General features: G+C 47.6%; 1 pseudogene across 1 annotated transcript; it reads right to left on the reverse strand.

Moving 5' to 3' along the window:
- Positions 1 to 825: 825 nt before the first annotated feature.
- LOC309340660 (vitelline membrane outer layer protein 1 pseudogene) lies at positions 826 to 9,388 on the reverse strand (annotated as a pseudogene). The gene is made up of 3 exons: positions 9,218 to 9,388; positions 7,672 to 7,775; positions 826 to 1,123 (listed from the first exon to the last, which is right to left on the reverse strand). The product of its transcript is annotated as a vitelline membrane outer layer protein 1 pseudogene (transcript).
- Between the last annotated feature and the right edge of the window lie 7,936 nt (positions 9,389 to 17,324).

Genomic DNA, 17,324 nt, shown 5'->3' on the forward strand with positions numbered 1-17,324 from the left:
CACGTGTGAAAATATGACCTCTAAAAATATGGGTTGTCCTATTTTAAAAAGTGACAGCCTGCTTTTAGAAAATCCTGCCCCCTGGATGCCATTTTCAATGGACGAATCCCAGCTAAGTCAGGGAAATTATGGACGTACAGTATGACATCCCTATCAGAACATCAACTGCCATGGAACAACAGTGGAGCTGTGCACTCACTGCCAGTTTCTGGGCTTCAAAAGGCATCTAAGAAGTCACTCTGAGTAACAGGAAGCTTGACCAGATAGACCTGTCGTACAATGCAGCAGGCTTCTTCTTACATTCTTCTGTATCCATTCATCCTTCTCTGTCCTCTCTCCAATCCAGCAGCTATGATGCAATTGCCACAGCAGAGATTGTTCTGTGTGTGACTTTAGCATTCATTCTGTTATTAGTAAGTCAGCAAACCAGGTGGCTGAGGTTTTGCTTAACAACCAAGCAAAGTGGCACAACACTCACTGAGGTAGCGAGCGCTCTGATTGGCTGTGTAGTTCTGTGGGAGTTCCCCCCTGTTATATATAGTTCATAGCCTTCCTACTATGTCCGGTGCCTGACCTAAGAAAGACAAAAGCCTCTCTGTTGCTTTCTCCTCAAGTTATACGATGTTGTGTTCCGCTTCCTCAATAAAGCATTACCAAGATTTAAATAGCTTTGCTAACAAGCCATACATGAAGATTTAAGGCACAGTGCATCAAAAAAAGACACCCAGAACTCTTCATTGGGAATACATTTTATTATTAAGTTTCACGTCATGGAGCCATTGGGGCACAGGGAACTGAGCTATTGTCAGGTGAAACCCACATGGTTCAGTCGCAGCAGTAGAAGAGCACATCGTTAAGTCCTGTCATGTCGCCGGATGTCAAGTCACTGTCAACTCTTGTCTGAATTCCACATATGGCACCTTTAGAACAGATTGTACTCCATGGGCCATACGTACCCCAGTCAATTGAATGGCCTGTCAGGACAAGCCCATCTTCACAGCGGAACTTGATATTGTTAGCAGATGTATCATCAACCCAATTTCCTCGTGGTTCTAGTACTCTCAGAGAAAATGAGATTAGACGGCCTTTAGGACAAGTCTCCTTCTTTGTCCATTGTCCATACCTGACAAAGATAGTGGTGTTAATACTCTGAAGAAATGTTTGCTCAAATCATGTCTGCACCATACATTCAATGCCCATTCAGCACACATTTAAAGCATATAGCTTCCCCCAAAGAATCCTTGGTGCTTTGACTTTGAGGAAATATAGAAGGTATATTTTAACAAAAAAGGGCTCAAACCATCTCAAGAATTGTTAAGTTTTTGGAAAGTTGGATAATAGCTATAAAGAATGGTTTCGGTGGCGGGGTGCACATTTTTTATTTCTATTGTTATTTTGTGTTTTACGTTCTTCAGGAAATATGCACACAGGAACAGGTAAATTTTATAATACTTTTCATATCAGCAACGGTTGGTGATATCAATTTTATATCTTTCTGTGAGTAGATGAGTTATTTTGTAATTTTTTACCCTTGTTCTCAACTGTGATGGGTTAAGGGGCTGCTTGTGCGTAAATGGTTGAGTTCTCAACTCATGCAATCAGTTTCTAAACTCTCCCAGTGCGCGGAGCCATGGGTGCATGGCTACCTCAATCGCTGGCAGAATCCGTCAGTGGGCGCTTCCGGAATTTACGCCAACATAAGAGTTTCTTAACGGAAACCCTCCTTCTGGATTCTCTGCGTGACAGTTTCCTGTGCGGAGTAGGCGTCCCCAGCGGAGGTCCTGAAACCTCTCCGCTATTCTCACTGGAAGTATCTTGGAGCCATCCCTCCGACTGAGTTTCTGCGGGAACTCTCTCTCTCCCCCTGCTGGTTCCTTCCTCAGCATCCGAGGGTCTCCTAGCCTCCTTGAGCCCTTCCACCACCTGACTCTCCGATGGCAGTTCCCTGACATCCACCTCCCCTCCAGGACCCCCCTCACCCCCCCGTTTCCCCCTCTTCTCTGGGTGGTGAGGCTGGGAACCCCCTGAAAGACTCCTCCTCATCTTCGGATGACTCGAAAACCGCCCTCCACCTACTACTGTCCCTTCTTCCCTAATACTCTTCCCCCTCTGATTCTTCTTCCTCTTCTTGTCCTGATTCTGGGAACCTAGCCAAGGGCTGAGGCTTCCTTGGGTACCAGAGATGAAACGTTCCTACTAAAATCTCATCATCAACCGTTTCTGCCGGTACCCAGGTATTTTCGGACTCTGGTTCCCCTTCCCATGCCACTAAGTACTCCACCTGTTTACCCTTCCACCGAGAGTCGAGTATTTCTGCTACATGACTGCTGCTTTCCCTCTCTTCTACTTCCGGTGCCGCGGGAACCTCACCTTCACGTCCCAAAAATTCCCGCCCCTCCCGGTATGGTGACAGTAATGACCTATGGAATACTGGATGCAGTTTCATGTTGTCTGGCAACCTGAGTCTGAAGGCCACCGGATTGACCTGTTGTATAACTTTGAAGGGTCCCAGTCTTTTCAGCCTCAATTTCTTGCACCCGCCCTTGAATGGCAACCCTTTTGTTGACAACCACACCCGGTCCCCTACCATTATGGTCTCGCCTTCCCTTCTGCTCCTATCTGCCTGCTTCTTGTATTCTTCCTTGGCTCTATCCAAATTCATCTTGAGCTGTTGATGTATGGCTTCCATTTCTTCCACAAAATGTTCCGCTGCCGGTACGCTCCATCTTTCCCCTCCTTCCCCTGGAAAGGCCCTAGGGTGACACCCGTAATTGGCCATAAATGGACTCATGCCCGTGGACACATTTTCCGCGTTATTGTAGGCGAATTCGGCCAGGGCCAATTTCTCTACCCAATCATTCTCTCTGTCATTTACATAACACCTCAGATATTGTTGCAGAATACTGTTTGCCCATTCCGCCTGCCCATTTGTTTCTGGGTGTCTGGCGGTCGAGAAATTGACCTCTACGTGCAGTAAGCTCATGAGCTTCCTCCAGAACCTGGACGTAAATTGTTTCCCTCTGTCTGAGACCACCCTCAAGGGGGCACCATGCAACCTAAAAATGTGTTCTATAAACAACCTGGCGGTTTCTTCCGCTGTTACCGCATGTGAGCAAGCTATAAAGTGGCACATCTTGGTTAACAGGTCTACCACTACCAAGACCGCCATTTTCCCCTTGGATTTGGGCAAATCCGTCATAAAATCTATGGAAACTGCTTCCCATGGCCGTTCGGGTGTGGGTAATGGTTCCAGCAAACCCGCCGGTGCCCCCCTCTCCCCCTTTGCTCGCTGGCAGCAGTCGCACCCCCTTACATACTCTCGTACATCTTCCCTCACCTTGCGCCACCAGAACTGCCTGGTAACTAACCACATGGTTTTGTGCTGCACAAAGTGCCCTGCGGTGGGGCTGTCGTGTAGTTGTTTGAGTACCCCTCAATTCCCCTTCCGGTATGTACAATGCCCCTTTGTAATACAACGCCCCATTCCTTTCTTCAAACCCCCCCTGTGTTCTCCCCGGCTCTCCTGAGCCCTCTGAGCTTATCTTGGGCGTATTCATCGTTCTCTGTCCCTTCTACCAGTTCCCTTTGCCCCACCAATGCTGCTCCACAAACCCAGTGGTCCTCTGGGATAATATGCCTTTCCTCGGGCGCTCCCTCCCCCTCCATATACTCTGGCTTTCGGGAGAGAGCGTCTGCCCTGACGTTCTCTGGTCCCGGTACATAGCAAATCTCAAAATGGAATTTGGAGAACTCCTGTGCCCATCTCACTTGTCTCTGGTTCAGTACTCGGGCCGTTCTCCAATATTCCAAATTTTTGTGGTCCGTGCACACCTGCACCTTGTGCTGCGCTCCAATCAGCAGGTGTCACCACCGTCGAAAAGCTTCATGAATGGCGAGCAGTTCCCGTTCGTACACTGTGTAGTTCCTTTCGGATTTATTCAACTTCCGCGAGAAGAAGGCACACGGTCTTCAGTCCGACTCATCTTTTCCCGGCTGGAGAAGCACCGCCCCTACAGCGTGATCAGATGCGTCTGTCTCTTGTTGGTTTCTGCTCTCTTCACTGTGCAGCGAAAGTGCTTGTCACGAGACAGGTGTTTACATTCCACAGTCAGTTGCTGTTGGGTTTTCCCACGGGAAAGGGAGACTGGATGTGACGTACACTGGTTTCCTGTTTTTCACTGTTGTTCAGCAGATCTCTCCGTGCTTTAGAGGAGAGAGGATGCTTTCTCTGCTCCGGCAGAGGCAAGATGTTTTTCTGTAACCTACCAGCTTTGAAATGTAAATAAAGCAATATAGAGTATGTGCACGTACTCCTCATCATTCCGCTGTGCACGGGACACTGCAATTTCATCGGCTTCTGTAGATCTACGTGCAAGAGCTGCTCCTCCGACGCAAACACTTTCTTTAGCTGTTCAAACGCTCGCTGCGCCTCTTCCGTCCAGTCAAATTTCTTCTTACTACTGAGACAATCGGTGATGGGCGCCGTTAAGTGGGCAAAGTTTTTGATGAACTTCCGATAGAAGTTTCCAAACCCCAGGAATCTCTGCACGTCCTTCCTGGTTCTGGGTGTCTTCCATTCCAGTACCGCTTGGACCTTACTGGGATCCATGGCCAATCCCTTGTCTGACAAACGGTACCCCAGGAATTCCACCTCTCTGGTATGGAACTGGCACTTCTCCAGTTTTACCCACAGCTGGTTTGCTTGCAGCCTGCTTAGGACCTCCCGGACATCTCGGACATGCTGCTCCTCATCCTCTGAGTAGACTAACACATCGTCTAAGAAGGCCACACAGTTCTTATAGAGCAGAGGTCCCAGGACGTGATGCATGAAGGACTGGAAGCAGGCTGAGCCCGCCTGTAATCCGAAGGGCATAACAAGATACTCAAAGGCCCCCAAGGGGGTGAACATGGTGGTCTTCCATTCATCCCCCTTCCTCATCCGTATCAGGTTATACGCCCCCCTCAGGTCCAGCTTGGTAAAAATCTTTCCCTTCCTCACCCTGGTCAGAATGTCGTCAATCCTGGGCATGGGAAAGGCCACTGGTTTTGACACCGAATTGACGGCCCGGAAGTCCACGACCAGCCTGGGTTTTTTCGAGTCCTTTTTGTCCACAAAAAACACTGGGCTGCCCCCCACCGCTCATGACTCCCTGATGAACCCTCGTTTCAGGTTCTTGTCTATGAACTCCCTTAACTTCTGCATCTCCCTGTCCGACATAGCGTACAGTTTGCCCACTGGTAGCTGGGCTCCCGGGAGTAGGTTAATTTGACAGTCAAAGGGTCTATGCGGGGGCAGTCTATCTGCTTCCTTCTCGCTGAAAACATCACTCAGGTCTGCGTATTGTGGTGGTATTTCTCCCTTTTCTCCCACCACCATCCCTGCCAGACTTGCCCTAGCCAACCCCTGAGTTTCTCTTCCCTTGCAGTGTTCTAGGCAATGAGCTGACCCAAAAGAGACTGTCCGCTGGTGCCATCCCACTAGCGGGTCATGTAACGCCAGCCAGCTCATCCCTAATATGATGGGCGGCCCCGCCAGAGTGGCTACGTGAAATGCAATGACTTCCGTGTGCCTTGCCACCCTCATTGTCATGGGGACCGTCTGCTGGCTCACTTCCCCTCCCAGAAGTTCCCTCCCATCAATCGTGGTCACCTGCAAGGAATTCCTTAAGGGCAGCGTCTGTATCTGGTGCTCTGATGCAAACTCCTTACTCATGAAATTGCAGGAGCTGCCTGAGTCTAACAGGGCTTTTATCGTGAGCGGATGTCCATTGGGTAGCTCTAGCAGCACCTCTACGACTAGAGCCGCTCTTGGGGGTTCAGGCTTGGGCACATTCACTGATCCTTGACATGGCTGCTGTGCCCTGTCGCTGGCAGCCAGGCGTTGGCTTTTACCTGCTCCTTAACCCCCTCCTCCTCACTCCCAAAAGCTCCCACCATTCCTTGCCATCCCTTCCTTTGTGGGCAAACTCTGGCAAAATGTCCTGGCTGTTGACAGAGGAAGCATTTTTTGGCGCTCTTCCCCTCCTTCTTCCACCCTTCGTGGACGTTTGAAATTCCGCGCACGCGCAGTCCCAATCTCCATTGGTTCCACTGGCGGGGAAGGTTGCTCCGGCATCTCAGGAATGCGGAAATCACTCCAATGCTCTCCTCTCCCTTCCCGCTTCTCCAGAGCCTTGCCTCTTGGCGTGCTCCAATCGCAAGAGCCAATTTGGTCAGCTGATCCATAGACTCCGGCCGGGGCGCGTGGGAAAGTTCATCTTTCACCGCCGGGGATAGCCCTTCTTCAAACAGCATTTGAATCGGGTCCGAAGACAGGTCCCACCCCAATTTATGTATGAGCATGGTAAACTGTGTCCAATACTCTCGGACGGACTGATTCCCCTGTTTGCATGCCATTAACTGTCTGCGTACCACGCCCTGTTCAATCTGGCTGGAAAACATCAAGTCCATCGCGATAAAGAATTTCCTCAAGTCTTTTAGGGCATCATTATTCGATGCCATCAGGGGCCTCACCCATTCTCTAGCTCCCCCCTCGAGGTGCCCAATCACAAAAGCCACTCTCGATTCTTCATCGGCAAAGTCATCAAACTGCAGGTTCAGTGCGTACTGCATTTCTGTCTTAAAGGCTTGGTAGCTTCTTGGGTCACCCCCGAATTTCTGTACCAACCCCGGTACCTTCCTTGCGATGGGGGTGGGCTTCCCCTGCGCATCCTGAGCTCTCCTCTCCTCAAGACGCGCCGTTAGCAGTGCCAGCTGGTGTTCCAACGCTCTGTTTCTCTCCTCCAGAGTTGGTCCCGCTCCTGCTCCTCCCGCTGCTCCGTCTCCAGTTGGGTTGCTCATGATGCCTCTCTTTCACACACGCAGCGTCAAAGACTGGCGGATTGCTGTGATGGGTTAAGGGGCTGCTTGTGCGCAAATGGTTGAGTTCTCAACTCATGCAATCAGTTTCTAAACTCTCCCAGTCCGCAGAGCCATGGGTGCATGGCTACCTCAATCGCTGGCAGAATCCGTCAGTGGGCGCTTCCGGAATTTACGCCAACATAAGAGTTCCTTAACGGAAACCCTCCTTCTGGATTCTCTGCGTGACAGTTTCCTGTACGGAGTAGGCATCCCCAGCGGAGGTCCTGAAACCTCTCCGCTGTTCTCACTGGAAGTATCTTGGAGCCATCCCTCCGACTGAGTTTCTGCGGAAACTCTCTCTCCCCCTCTGCTGGTTCCTTCCTCAGCATCCGAGGGCCTCCTAGCCTCCTTGAGCCCTTCCACCACCTGACTCTCCGATGGCAGTTCCCTGACATCAACTAATACGGTCTACATTTTATTACACAGGTAATGTTGCATTCTCTTCGCATTTTATTCACCTCATATGGAAATAGATGTAGAATGGAATTCTGTTTTATTTAATTTTGTTAGCTCAATGATTAATTCTTGGAGAAGTAAACGTGATGTACTCGGGAACTACATCCGAATGTTGAGCAACTGTCTTTTCTACATTGCATTTCGCTATTTTATCACAACCCTCCCTGTTGCGTTGTTGATGCACTCAGGTTTGGCAGCCCATGAATAAGTCACCATAATCCAAGATGTATAATCCAAGGCAAGAACTTGCCAGATTTGGTTCCATACTTCTTTCTAACAACAAAGCCAAGGAATGGAATATTTAAAGCTACTCACGGTCCAACAGCAGACTGAATTTCTGAGTCATCTGTGCAAATGAGGCGGATGCCATTCAGAGATGTATCATCTATAAAGGGTGATTCTGGTTTCCATGGCTGTACCTGGGGGAGAAGAAAAGCTGTGGTTGCAATAAGACCACATTTAAGAGCAAAGCACAGAATTTTCAGGAGGAATTTCACACACACTAGATTGGCAGGCTGAATTTGACAGTATTGTACAGAACATGGATGGTTTGATTTAAAAAGGAACTCGTTTGACATGCCCCAAAAGGAACTAACTCCAGTTCAAGTTTGCCCCTTTACAAAATGAACTATTTCAGTTCCCAGTTCAATTCAAGTTTGTCCAAATGTTCCTCGGCAAAAAAATATTTCAGCCTCCAGAAAGTCACAAGCTGTTGTGTTGAAGCATAAAATTTACTTAAGAAGACTAAGGAACCATCATTCCACACACAGCAGAATATGAATAGTTTGTTTTCTTTCCCCTAAAAATGATGACATTTAAGCTTAAATGCACAAAGGGTCCAAAGTGTAAATAACACATTTAAGAGAATGAACTTGAAGATGAACTAAATTTGCTTCAAAATGAACTGAATTCATTTTTCGTTCACCCAGCCGTTACTTTTCAGCTGTTGTTGGCATGGTGCAATATCTTCATCATCATCATTGTGATGGGATTATGAGCTACTTGTGCGTAAAAGTTCAGTCCCTCAGATCTTGGGCATGTTTCTCAAGACTCTGTGTACAGCGGAGCCCCTTAAGCATGACTCCCTTAATCGCTGGCAGAATCCAACAGTGGGCGTTTACGGAAACGACTCCAGCATAGAAGCTCCTTAACGGAAACGCGTCGTCTGGATTCTCGGCGCGACAGTTTCCGGCGCGGTGTGGGTGTACCTATAGGAGGTCCTGCGACTTCTCCACTGTTTTCGCTGGAAGATTCCCTGAGCAATTCCTGCGCCTCACTCTCTCTCTGATCTCCCGCACTCCCCCTGCTGGTACCTTCCCCCGCTGCTAATTCTCTCCTAGCTTCTGAGAGCCCCTCCACCACCTGTCTTTCCGATGGCAGTTCCCTGACAATCATCATCATAATCATCATGAAGATCACAGGGTGGTTTACAATGTAAAAAAACAAAAATGCATGCCATAATAACAAACAAAAACAATTCTCCCAACAGTTTAATTAGCCAAAGCCCTGGGAGAAGAGGAATGCTTTTGCCAGGCACCTAAGGGTATGTAACAGGGGTTCCAGGCAAACCTCTCTGGGGAGAGCATTCCACAAGTGAGGAACCACTACATAAAAGGCCCATTCTTATGTTGCTGCTCTCCGGACCTCTCACAGAGAAGGCACATGAAGAAGAACCTCAAATGCTAAAGGGCCTTAGGTGTGCAACCAGTACGTTTGCATCATAATGACCTCACCACCAAGCAACTCAGTCAGATGGAGGTCAGCTGAGCAGAGCCGCCCCGGGACACTGTCCATTCATACTTATTGGCACAGCTACTTGGCACCAAGGTGCCTGAAAAAGAGGACACAAGGAGGTATCTACCTTCAATGTGAATCCATTTGCATACCCTTCACGGCAGAATTCTATGGGTCCCCAGACACCCCATGGCCCTCCATTTGGCACTGAGACTACCGTGGTATACTTTCGGGTTTCTGCATCCGAGAGGTAGCTGGAGAAGATCAAGAAGAGCGCAGTACCTATAAAGAGGGCCATGGAAGGTAGCTCACCGCAGATCTAGCAGCAAAAGCACAAGTGGGAAAATAAAGCACAAGTGAGAATTTTGAACCCCAAATCCCTGAATCCCGTTTTTCAGAATATGTGGTTGCTTTTGGCTGATACAACAGATTCACTGGTTGGCTTTTCCAATTCCACTTTGATTCAGGAATTATTTGGATTACGACCAGGACAAAATTCACTAGGCAACCAAGAAACGCTTTTAGAAAAAGTGAATGGTAGAACAATAATGGCTGGGTTTTACCTAACCCCTGAGTAATTATTATTGCTTCTCAAGAATTCCTAAACATTGTTAACAAAGGTTTGTCCAAAGTGACTCACAACAATAAAAACCTACAAGTTTATTACTAAAACCTAAAACAGAATAGAGTCACAAAAATAAAAATAAAAAGACTCCACAATCCAACTTTCATCGCATGAGTGAGAAGCCCAATCACACCATGTGAGTCTTGAATGCCTTTCAAGATGCCTGAAAGTCAGTCACCTTTGGGTGGAGCCAGCACAGAAAAGACCCTGCAAATGATAATTTTAATATTATTATTATTATTACTACTGCTGCTGCTGCTGCTGCTGCTACTACAACTACTACTCACCTTTTGGGAATAACAGCACAGCTGGAATTTATTTATTATTGTTGTTGTTGTTTTGTTTTCTTGCTTTACCTCATTCAGTTCTGGCCACTGCCTAAGCTTGTATAATTATGAACAGGAGGCAGCCCTTGTTTTCCTTTCTCCCTTCAGCAAGCTGCTTCATGCAGTGTCTCACTGCAGTCAATTATCCTACTTGGGAAAGACTTTGAGCTGAGCTGCATATATTAATGTGGGCAGCAACCAGGAACAGGAAAAAGGAGATGTGGGAGTTTCCCTCCTGAGCACCAACTGCCATGCTCTGCAGCTCCATGACTGGACAGAACTGGTCACGGGAATAGGGTGAGTCCTCAAAATATATATCTCGGGTGTTACAGTCCAGCATGAAGAGGACTGTATTCAGTATGTGGTGAAAACTATAGTGAAGGTGCCAAACACACTTCCCAGGGAGAAAATTCTACAGCCACAGAGAATGCTATCTCCTGGGTCACCACAATCCCAAACATCGGAAGGCAGTGGAAGTATCAAGGGGAGCCCCTCTGCAGATCTTGAGACCTGAGAGCGTCTATAGATAAAGAGGTGCTCTCTGAGATATTTGGGGGCCTAAGTCATTTGGGGATTTACGTGAGCTCCTTCAACGGAGCCTGCAACAAAATAGCAAATATGATTCAATGTAATACATATTGGGAGCATATTGGGAGGGATGATCCTAAGATTCCAAATGATGTCTTAAACAGCACTGACTAATGATGGAAGAGATCTTGGGACCATGATAGATGGCTCAACTAAAATATCAACTCCGCATGTATCACATGTATGAAAGGCAGATTCCATGCTTTGGGAATGGATCAAAAAATAATATCACAATGCCTTTATAAAACTCTGTTGTGCTTGGTATGTAGTTCTCCTATAATACTGGAACCCAGGGATGAATATTATTATTATTATTATTATTATTATTATTATTATTTGTACCCCGCCCATCTGGCTGGGTTTCCCCAGCCACTCTGGGCGGCTTCCATAAAAACCAGAAATACACTAAAATATCACAGATTAAAAACTTCCCTGAACAGGGCTGCCTTAAGATGTCTTCTGAATGTCAGGTAGTTATTTATCGCTTTGACATCTGATGGGAGGGCGTTCCACAAGGCGGGTGCCACTACCGAGAAGGCCCTCTGCCTGGTTCCCTGTAGCTTTGCTTCTCGTAATGAGGGAACCGCCAGAAGGCCCTTGGCGCTGGACCTCAGCGTCCGGGCAGAACGATGGGGGTGGAGACGCTCCTTCAGGTATACTGGGCCGAGGCCGTTTAGGGCTTTAAAGGTCAACACCAGCACTTTGAATTGTGCTCGGAAACGTACTGGGAGCCAATGTAGGTCTTTCAAGACCGGTGTTATGTGGTCTCGGCGGCTGCCCCCAGTCACCAGTCTAGCTGCCGCATTCTGGATTAGTTGTAGTTTCCGAGTCACCTTCAAAGGTAGCCCCACGTAGAGCGCATTGCAGTAGTCCAAGCGGGAGATAACTAGAGCATGCACCACTCTGGTGAGACAGTCCGCGGGCAGGTAGGGTCTCAGCCTGCGTACCAGGTGGAGTTGGTAGACAGCTGCCCTGGATACAGAATTGACCTGCGCCTCCATGGACAGCTGTGAGTCCAAAATGACTCCCAGGCTGCGCACCTGGTCCTTCAGGGGCACAGTTACCCCATTCAGGACCAGGGAGTCCTCCACACCAGCCCGCCCCCTGTCCCCCAAAAACAGTACTTCTGTCTTGTCAGGATTCAACCTCAATCCATTAGCCGCCATCCATCCTCCAACCGCCTCCAGGCACTCACACAGGACCTTCACCGCCTTCACTGGTTCTGATTTGAAAGAGAGGTAGAGCTGGGTATCATCTGCATATTGATGGACACCCAGTCCAAACCCCCTGATGATCTCTCCCAGCGGCTTCATATAGATGTTAAAAAGCATGGGGGAGAGGACGGAACCCTGAGGCACCCCACAAGTGAGGGCCCAGGGGTCTGAACACTCATCCCCCACCACCACTTTCTGAACTCGGCCCAGGAGGAAGGAGCGAAACCACTGTATAACAGTGCCCCCAGCTCCCAGCCCCTCTAGACGGTCCAGAAGGATGTTATGGTCGATTGTATCAAAGGCCGCTGAGAGATCCAGCAGAACTAGGAAACAGCTCTCACCTTTGTCCCTAGCTCACCGGAGATCATCAACCAGCGCGACCAAGGCAGTTTTAGTCCCATGATGAGGCCTGAATCCCGATTGGAAGGGATCCAAATGGTCCGCATCCTCCAGGCGTGCCTGGAGTTGTTCAGCAACCACGCGCTCAATCACCTTGCCCAAGAATGGAAGATTTGAGACTGGGCGATAGTTGGCCATACTGGCCGGGTCTAAAGATGGTTTTTTAAGAAGCGGTTTGATGACCGCCTCTTTCAGCGGATCTGGGAATGCTCCCTCACAGAGGGAAGCATTCACCACCCCGCAGAGCCCATCGCCCAGCCCTTCCCGGCTTGCTTTTATTAGCCAGGATGGGCAAGGATCCAGGAGACAGGTGGTTGGTTTCACGCGTCCAAGCAGCCTGTCCACATCCTCAGGGGTAATGGATTGAAATCGATTCCATGCAACTTGACCAGACAGAGCTCTAGCACTCTCCCGCCCCAGCCCTGCTCCCACGGTGGTGTCTAGCTCCTTCCGAATATGAGTGATTTTATCTGCAAAAAACTTTGCAAAATCGTTGCAGGAGATCTTGGGGTCTTTACAAAGCCCCGGTGGTAAAGGTGGTTCCGTTAAATTACGAACCACCTGAAAAAGTCTCCTGCTACTATTTTCTGCAGATGCAATAGAGGCGGTGAAGAAAGTCTTCTTCGCCGTCGCTATCGCCACTTGGTAGGCTCGACGTTGAGCTCTAACCTGTGTCCGGTCAGATTCGGAGTGATTTTTTTGCCACCGACGCTCTAGCCGTCTCAGCGATTGTTTCATCGCCCTCAGCTCCGAAGAAAACCACGGAGCTGTCCGGGCTCCATGCAATCGGAGAGGGCGCTTCGGAGCCAGACAGTCGATAGCCCTGGTTAACTCTGCATTCCAGCGGGCCACCAGGGAATCAGCTGAAAGGCCATCAACTTGGGATAAGACATCCCCTACCACTCTCTGGAAACCATTTGGATCCATTAAGTGGCGGGGGCGGACCATCCGAATTGGTCCCACCTCCCTGCAGAGGGGAAGGGTCACGGAGAAGTCCAGTTGCACCAGGAAGTGATCTGACCATGGCACTTCTTTTGTTTCACTTTTACTTAGTGTCAGATCACCCACGTCACTAGAGGTGAACACCAGGTCTAAGGCATGTCCATGACTATGAGTTGGGCCAAACTTATTCAGGGACAGCCCCATGGAGGCCATGCTTTCCACGAAGTCCCGAGCAGCCCCTTGTAAGGTCGTGTCGGCATGGATGTTAAAATCCCCTAGGACAACCAAACTAGGTGTCTCCAGGAGAAAATCCGCCACGACCTGAAGCAGCTCAGACAGGGAATCCTTGGTGCAGCGGGGAGGTCGGTACACCAAAAGGAATCCTGTACTGCCCCTATTGCCCAACTTCCAGAACATGCACTCAGAAAACTGGATCTTCCCAGTAGGACGCCTGGTGCAAGCTAGTGACTTCCTAAAAATCACTGCAACCCCCCCTCCCCGCCCACATGACCTGGGTTGCTGTGCGTAAGAGAAACCTGGTGGGCAAGCAGCGGCAAGGACAGGCCCATCTGCTTCCTCCAACCAGGTCTCTGTCACACATGCCAGGTCAAGTCCTCCATCCACAATCAGGTCGTGGATGGCAGTGGTTTTATTCATCATTGACCTGGCATTACACAGCAACACCTTCAGGTCATGTAGGTTTCCCCTGTTGATTCCAGTATCCATCCGGTCAAGGCCAGACCCGGAGGCAGGGATAGTCTTCAAACAACGACTAAACCTGCCTCCTCGGTAATGACATGGTCTGGTCTTAGCGTAACTCCGCCTCCTGCCCATGATCACCGAGATCGGATGTCCCAGTGCTTCCCCCCCTGTGGAACTTGTCCAAGCCATCGTGATGGCTGGGGCCCCACTCCCAGGCAGCCCTGATCTAGCCCCTTCAAAACAAAACATAAACTATACAGAACCAATAAAACAACAACAACAACAAAAAGGAACAGAACAATTATACTAAAATTAATCCCCAACCAAATATCCATCCCACCCACCCCCAGCAATGGAAAAAAAGAAATAAAAATTTAAATTGCCACCGACTGCTTGAGGACATTTTAAAGCACAGTAACCCCCTGGAACAGGGAAGCAATGGCAGAACACTTCCCACCCTTCCCAAGAGTTTGTTCCAAAAGTTTGTTCCTGGGCCACGCCCCCTGGGCCAGTTGGAAAAGGCCCTGGAAGGGAGCAGGCCCTGCAGTCCTCACCCAGCCAATGGTCCGAGGCCTCACTGCAGCAGGAGTCCCTTTATAGCCAGGAGAGAGGGCCTGGGCCATGCCCCCTGGGCCAGTTGGAAAAGGCCCTGGAAGGGAGCAGGCCCTGCAGTTCTCACCCAGCCGATGGTCCGAGGCCTCACTGCAGCAGGAGTCCCTTTAGAGCCAGGAGAGAGGGCCTGGGCCACGCCCCCTGGGCCAGTTGGAAAAGGCCCTGGGAGGGAGCAGGCCCTGCAGTTCTCACCCAGCCGATGGTTGTTATTATTATTATTATTATTATTATTATTATTATTATTATTATTATTATTTTACTACCCCACCCATCTGACTGGGTTTCCCCAACCATTCTGGGCGGCTTTCAACAGATGATGATGATGATGATGATGATGATGATGATGATTTTACTACCCCACCCATCTGACTGGGTTTCCCCAGCCATTCTGGGCGGCTTTCAACAGAACATTAAAAACAGAATAGAACTTTAAACATTAAAAACTTCCCTAAATAGCTCTGCCTTCAGAAGTCTTCTTAAAGTCAGATAGTTGTTTATTTCCTTGACATCTGATGGGAGGGCATTCCACAGGGCAGGCGCCACTGCCAAGAAGGCCCTCTGCCTGGTTCCCTGTAATCTCACTTCTTGCAGTGAGGGAACCACCAGAAGGCCCTCAGAGCTGGACCTAAGTGTTAAATAATGTTGTTAAATATCCTGTGATGGTCACCCAGCCTGCTGTTTTAAGTTACCCTTAATGTAATGGTACAGTTCACAGACCTATGCAATGTATTGATGTCATACATCGGTGGTCTAAAGCATTACAATTTAGGCAACTTAAGATGGCAGGCTGGGTGGCAGCCATGATGGACACCCAGCTTAACTCCCACCTATTGTCCACTTAAGATCTAGGAGTTAGTTTTATTTTTTAAAAAATGATATTTATTAAATTTTCAACAAATAGTAAAGTACAAGATAGTAAAAAGAAAACACAAAAAATACAAAAAAACCAAAAAGACATAAAAAGAGAAAAATACAAACAATTAAAAAATAAATCCCTCTTTCTGATATCTTACAACTCATTTACTTATTTTCGTGTCTTCCTCACACCTCCCTTTTTTGTATTCCTATTAATAATTAATTCAGCAAATCCATACCCTCTTTATTTAACCTTAATTGTTTATCCTCACATATTATAACTTCAAATTTTCCTCTAATATCAAATCCATTTTTTCATATTCCTGTTTTGCCTTATTACTAGAACCACTTTGTTTCATTCCAACGTCATTAACATTCAAAAATTTTGCAGTGTTTCTGTAGGTATGCTTTAAATTTCTTCCAATCTTCTTCCACCAACTCTTCTCCCTGGTCTCGGATTCTGCCAGTCATTTCCGCCAATTCCATATAGTCCATTACTTTTATCTGCCATTCTTCCAAGGTGGGTAGGTCTTGTGTCTTCCAATACTTTGCGATCAGTATTCTTGCTGCTGTTGTAGCATACATAAAGAAAGTTCTATCCTTCTTTGGCACCAATTGGCCGACCATGCCCAGGAGAAAGGCCTCTGGTTTCTTCAAGAAGGTGTACTTAAACACCTTTTTCATTTCATTATAGATCATCTCCCAGAAAGCCTTAATCCTTGGGCACGTCCACCAAAGGTGAAAGAATGTACCCTCGGTCTCTTTACATTTCCAACATTTATTATCGGGCAGATGATAATTTTTTGCAAGCTTGACTGGTGTCATCTACCACCTGTATATCATTTTCATAATATTTTCTCTTAGAGCATTACATGCCGTAAATTTCATACCTGTGGTCCACAACTGTTCCCAGTCAGCAAACATAATGTTATGTCCAACATCTTGTGCCCATTTAATCATAGCAGATTTTACCGTTTCATCCTGAGTGTTCCATTTCAACAGCAAGTTATACATTCTTGATAATATCTTAGTTTTGGGTTCTAATAGTTCTATTTCCAATTTTGATTTTTCCACCTGGAAGCCAATTTTTTAATCCAAATTATAGGCCTCTCTTATTTGAAAATAATGAAGCCAATCCCGCACTTTATCTTTAAGCTTCTCAAAACTCTGCAACTTCAATTTGTCACCCTCCTGTTCCAGAATCTCCCAATATTTTGGCCAATTGGCCTCCATATTGAGTTTTTTCAGAGCCTTCACTTCCATAGGTGATAGCCACCTTGGGGTTTTTTTTCCAAGTAAGTCTTTATATCTTGTCCAGACATTAAACAATGCTTTTCTGACAATATGATTTTTAAATGCCTTGTGTGCTTTAACCTTGTCATACCACAGATATGCATGCCACCCGAAAACCCTTCTAGGTCCAAAATGTCCGTGTTCTCAAGAAGCAGCCAGCAAAATGCTGCTGATTCATAATAGAGTTTAAGGTCTGGCAGGGCAAATCCACCTCTTTCCTTTGCATCAGTTAGTATTTTAAATTTTATTCTGGGCTTTTTGCCCTGCCAGACAAATCTAGAAATGTCTCTCTGCCACTTCTTGAAACAGTCCATCTTGTCCAAAATTTGCAGTGATTGAAACAAAAACAACATTCTTGGCAATACATTCATTTTTATGACAGCAATTCGGCCTAACAAGGAAAGCTTCAGGCTTGACCATATTTCTAAGTCCTTTTTCACTTCTCTCCAACATTTCTCATAGTTATCTTTAAACAAATTCACATTCTTAGCAGTCATGTTCACCCCCAGATATTTTACCTTCTTTACCAGTGTTAACTCTGTTAACCTTTAAGGTCTAGGAGTTAGTTTTAGAGGGTAGTGAGTGATGTCCCTGGAAACCAATAGAGGAAGCAGATGACGCCTGCCATGGTTGCCACAAGCAGGGCTGGTTGGGATGAGCACATTGACATGATGCCAA

Source organism: Podarcis erhardii, assembly GCF_964252035.2.
Source record: "Podarcis erhardii genome assembly, chromosome: 4".
NCBI classification, from domain to species: Eukaryota; Metazoa; Chordata; class Lepidosauria; order Squamata; family Lacertidae; genus Podarcis; species Podarcis erhardii.